Genomic DNA, 6,386 nt, shown 5'->3' with positions numbered 1-6,386 from the left:
ACATACATCTCATAAAAATATCGAACGAATACCAAATTCACGTGATTAGTTATAACAAGACTTCTTCCATGTCCTCGGCAACAAACGTAACTACTCACAAAGCATGTTCATGTTCAAGATCGGAGGGGTATTTAATATCATTAAGGATCTGAACATATGATCTTCCACCGATTAAACCAACTAGCATCAACTACAAGGAGTAATCAACACTACTAGCAACCCACATGTACCAATCTGAGGTTTTGAGACAAAGATCAGATACAAGAGATGAACTAGGGTTTGAGAGGAGATGGTGCTGGTGAAGATGTTGATGGAGATTGACCCCATCTCGATGAGAGGATTGTTGGTGATGACGATGGCTTCGATTTCCCCCTCCGAGAGGGAAGTTTCCCCGGCAGAACAGCTCTGCCGGAGCCCTAGATTGCTTCTACCCAGGTTCCGCCTCGAGACGGCGGCGCTTCGTCCCGAAAGCTCTCTCTCTATTTTTTACAAGGTCAAAAGCCACCATATAGCAAAAGATGGGCACCAGGGACCTGCCAGAGGGCCCACAAGCCCTAGGGGCGCGCCCAGGGGGTAGGGTGCGCCCCCCAGGCTTGTGGCCACCTGGTGGGCCCCCGTCTTGTATTTCTTCAACCAATATTTTTATATATTCCAAAATAATTATCCATAAATTTTTAGGACTTTTGGAGTTGTGCAGAATAGGTCTCTTAGATTTTTTCCTTTCCGGTCCAGAATTTCATCTGCCGGCATTCTCCTTCTTCATGTAAACCTTGTAAAATAAGAGAGAAAAGGCATAAGTATTGTACTATAATGTGTAATAACAACACATAATGCAATAAATATCAATATAAAAGCATGATGCAAAATGGGCGTATCAACTCCCCAAGCTTAGACCTCGCTTGTCCTCAAGCGAAAGCCGAGATCGATAATCATGTCCACATGTTTAGAGATAGAGGTGTCGATAAAATAAAATACAGACATGAGGGCATCATGATCATCTTTAGAACAACAACATATATTGTCATATAGTTTCTTATGCTAAAGTAACAATTCGTTCACAAGGTAAAGTATGAATCAGAAACTTTATTGAAGATTAACAAACTATGATCTCAGTCATTGAAGCAATTGCAATTTATCATAATATCACAAAGAGTCAATGTAAGAGCTTTTGTACATCAAGTCCACATACTGAACCATCTTTTAGTCTTTCACAATTGCTAACTCTCACGCGATACTTATGAGATCAAAGCCTCGGTTAGACACAGAGAAAGATAGGGGCTTATAGCTTCACCTCCCAACCTTTTACCTCAAGGGTAATCTCAACAATAATACTTTATGATAACCTACATCCAAGTGGATATATATATCTGGATCTTCCCCAACATATAGTGCTTGCCAAAAAGAAAAAGTGTAAAAAGGAAAGGTGAAGATCACCATGACTCTTGTAGGGAGATAGAAGGTAAAAGTAAAAGGTAGACCGTTCACAGAGGGAAGTAGAGGTTGTCATGCATTTTTATGGTTGGATGCACAAAATCTTAATGCAAAAGAACGTCACTTTATATTGCCGCTTGTGATAAAGAACTTTATTATGCAATTTGTCGCTTTTATTTCTTCCATATCACAAGTTCACATAAAGCTTATTTTCCTCACACTAAAAGATCATACGTATTTAGAGAGCAATTTTTATTGCTTGCACCAATGGCAACTTACTTGGAGGATCTTACTCAATCCATAGGTAGGTATAGTGGAATCTCATGGCTAAACTGGGTTTAGGGATTTTTGATGCACAAGTAGTATCTCTACTTGGTGCAAAAGATTTGGCTAGCATAGGATGGGAAACAAGCACAACATGTTGGAGGATCCAAGACAATATAACATCTATTCGGGAAAAAGAAAACATAATCATTATGTTGTCTTCCTTGTCCAACATCAACATTTTAGCATATAATATTTTAATGAGTGCTCACAATCACAAAAGATGTCCAGGATAGTGTATTTTTATGTGAGACCTCTCTTCCTTCATTACTTCCTATTAATTGCAACAATGACCAAAACTATGTTTGTCAACCCTCAACAAACTTTATTCATCATACTCTTTATATGTGAAGTCATCACTCTCCATAAGATCATTATCTAATCTTTTGACTTCTTTTATTCTTTTATTTTTCTCAAGATCATAGCAAGAAAGCAAAGGCCTCAACTCAAAACTACTCTTTATTATATAACTCACGGACTCGATTACATAGATAGATCACAAAGTAAAGCTCAAAGCTAGATCATACTAAAAACTTTTATTCTACTAGATCAATATATAAATGAAAGGATCGAACTAAGAAAAACGATAAAGGTTAAGATGTGATGATGATACTATACCGGAGGTGGTGATGAAGGTGTTGAAGTAGTGTCCTTCTTCCTCAGCTTTAGCTTGAGGGTGGAATTTTCCTCCCTTAAGTCATCGATCTCCTGCTCAAGCCTTAATATCTTTTTGCATAATTCCTGCTTGTTTTCCTGCAGGAGACGAAAAGGGACAAACTCGATCTTGGGTTTCTTTGCTTTATTAGGGAGACTTGACTTTTTGAACTCCATGTGCATGTCCCCAGGTTGGGGTAGTAGGACTTCCTCCTCATCTGAGCTTGTCTCTTACTTTGCCTTCAGATCATAGTCTTCCTCTTCCTCCGTGGTCTAACAATAATGCTCCACATCCCGTAAACCTTGGGGTCTGTAATGTAATCAGCTACCTAGCTCTCTCCCTCTGAATCTTGGGACGACATGCTTTCAGATCTGTCAACATAGCTCAAAACGAGAATATATGATATTGCCATGGTACGGTGGTCAAAACCTTTGGGAGATTATATAATGAATTTTTTCCAACCAAAATAAGTATTCTGCAAGAAAATGGAGCCCGAAGGGCACACGAGGTGGCCACAAGCCCGGGAGGCGTGCCCAGGGGGTAGGGCGCCCCCCAAGGCTTGTCGCCTCCTCGTGCACTTTTCAGACTACTTATTTTCCTAATTTTTTAAATATTCCAAAATGGAGTAAAATTGCTCTTGGAAAAGTTTTGGAGTTGGTTTACTTACCGTACCACATACCTATTCCTTTTCAGAGTCTGGGACGTTCTGGTAGATATCCCTTACGTACCACTCCGGTGTTATGGTATTAATAATATTGGTTTCAACATTTATGGGAGTACGTGAGATATAATGTTTGATTCTTTGCCTGTTTACCACCTTCAGGTTATTGCCTTCGGCGTTATTGATTTTGATGGCACCGGAACAATAAACTTCCTCGACAATGTAAGGCCCTTCCCATTTAGAGAGAAGCTTTCCTGCAAGAAATCTTAAACGAGAATTGTATAGCAAGACATGATCACCTACATTAAATTCACGCTTTTGTATCCTCTTGTCATGCCATCTTTTAACTTTTTCTTTAAACAGTTTGGCATTCTCATAGGCTTGGGTTCTCCATTCATCAAGTGAGCTAATGTCAAATAACCTCTCCTCACCGGCAAGTTTGAAATCATAGTTGAGCTCTTTAATTGCCCAATAAGCTTTAGGTTCTAGTTCAAGAGGTAAGTGACATGCTTTTCCATAAACCATTTTATACGGAGACATACCCATAGACTTTTTGTATGGAGTTCTATAAGCCCATAATGCATCATCAAGTTTTTTAGATCAATTCTTTCTAGATATATTAACAGTCTTTTGCAATATAAATTTTATTTCCCTATTACTCAATTCTACTTGACCACTAGACTGAGGGCGATAAGGTGATGCAATTCTATGGTTAACATCATACTTAGCAAGCAATTTACGGAAAGCACCATGAATAAAGTGTGAACCACCATCCATCATTAAATATCTAGGCACTCCAAACCTCGGGAAAATAACTTCTTTAAGCATTTTAATAGAAGTGTTGTGATCATCACTACTAGTTGGAATAGCTTCTACCCACTTAGTAATGTAATCAACAACACAACACTACTAGTTGGAATAGCTTCTACCCACTTAGTAATGTAATCAACAACAACTAAAATATGAGTATACCCATTAGAGGATGGAGAAGGTCCCATATAATCAAAACCCCAAACATCAAATGATTCAATGACAAGTGAATAATTCATAGGCATTTCCTGACATCTACTAATATTACCAATTCTATGACATTCATCACAAGACAAGACAAACTTACGAGCATCCTTGAAAAGAGTAGGCCAATAAAAACCAGACTGTAATACCTTCTGTGCAATTCTATCTCCAACATGGTGTCCTCCGTAGGCCTCGGAGTTACACTTGCGTAGGATCTGTTCATGTTCATGCTCAGGTACACAATGTCTAATAATACCATCTACTCCTTCTTTATAAAGGTGTGGGTCATCCCAAAAGTAATGTCTTAAATCATAGAAAAACTTTTTAATTTGTTGGTATGTGAAACTAGGCGGTATAAGTTTAGCAACGATATAGTTATCATAGCCTGCATACCAAGGAGTACTACTAGAATCATTTATGACAACTAATTGTTCATCAGGGAAGCTATCATCAATAGGTAGTGGGTCATCAAGAATATTTTCTAACCTAGACAAGTTGTCTGCTATGGGGTTCTCAGCTCTTTTTCTCTCAATAATATGCAAATCAAATTCTTGCAGCAAGAGAACCCATCTAATAAGTCTAGGCACTGGTACAACGAGGTGCTATACAAACGGTTTTAACCCCTTTCCGCGACAGAATTTTGAACCGTCGCCAAGTGAGTGACTGCGATAGGGGATCCTTCCCACACGACCCAGAAACCATTCGGGATAGGGAGCCTTGATGCATATAGTTGTCCCTATAAAACTGTTTCTGATATCTAGAATATTCAAAACGCTCCACCCTTACAACTCATTTGTGCTCGCATTGCCATCGCAGTCGGTATTCTGTGGTGCTACATTTATGATGCACGACCCATCACAAATAGTTCACGATTATAGAAGCAGAAAATCACACACATTTACTTTTCCTCGACTATATGCGATTCGATGTGAGAGCGCACACAATTGTTGCTGCAAAATTGTATGCGAAGCTTGGATACATCCCACACGTTTCATCCGTCATACCCGCGTCGGATGAAGACCTATCGCACGCGTTCTTCTATGACCAAACATTTTCGATGCACACAACATCAGAAACAGAAGCGTGTGTGATAAGGTGACAATCGCAAACATTTAATAAGAAAGAATTGTGTGCGATGTTGTTCTTAATCGCACATGTTTTTTCTTGGTTGATCGTGTGTGCAGTAGAGATTGATCGCACACGTAGTGGATCCTTGAAACATGTCTGATCTCCACGTCTATCGCAGATGTTTCGCTTTCGGAACCGTGTGCAGTGTAATCCCTAATTTAAAAATCACATGTTTTGAATTTGAAAGTAGGCAATCACTTATTTCATATCCAACCATGTTTATTCAAATATAGGTTCAACCACGAATGCATAATTTGATGCACAGGTACATACAATGAAGAACTACAGAAGCACCAAGTAAAGAATGATGAACCACAATTGTACTAAAGACTGTAAAGAGAGAGGCGAAATACATTCTGGTTGCTGGAGAAGCGGAATGTCCATATTGTGCCCTCCTCCATGCGTAATATGCGCACGACTCTAGGCCAACCCCTTGTGATGGTTGCCCATACATCCTTCAATGTCTTTGTTAGGACTTCTCGATGCTCATTGTAGTCTAGATGAAATACTTTAACCTTCATTGCGTGTCCACCAATCATGTACTTTGCAAGGTAATCTTGAGTGAACTGCTTCAGGAACCACTGCAAACAAAAAAAATCAGACATTGTTGTCTAACAACTCATTATGGGCACTGAAAAGAGAAGGCTGTAGAGTTTGTAGTTACCATCCTAAAGCTCACTATTGTGTTGGATAGAGCATAAACAAATAATTTGCTTGCCACCATTCGTATCTTTTTGCTAATAATCCTTATCAGTTTCCTCACTTGATTCTTGTTCATGAATATATCATTGCCCCATACGCAAAAAGGGTCGATGCATGGATCCTTGCCAAGGGCATATGTACCTACAAGCAACAAGTCAATATTAGAAGCTAACAAGTGTCCAGGCCTGGATCTATATGCGCTACATTATGGAACGACGGGGGGAGTACAAGCTGAGGGATGAAACTAACCTTGGCGGAAAATGGTGGCCACTACTGTTGCTGTCCTGCATAAGTAGTGGAAGGCATGATAAGTACAACAACCTTAACATCAAACAAATATAGCAAAGGTAAACAACATCATCTCCAAATAATAACTTGAATGTGTTGGTTTCAGCATGCTATTAAAGCAAATATGAAATGGAAGGCAATGTTACCTACAATAGGCTCAACAACCATCAAATATTGCAATTC

Source organism: Triticum dicoccoides, chromosome 2B, assembly GCF_002162155.2.
Source record: "Triticum dicoccoides isolate Atlit2015 ecotype Zavitan chromosome 2B, WEW_v2.0, whole genome shotgun sequence".
Classification (NCBI taxonomy): Eukaryota; Viridiplantae; Streptophyta; class Magnoliopsida; order Poales; family Poaceae; genus Triticum; species Triticum dicoccoides.
Note: the sequence above shows the minus strand (reverse complement) of the source record.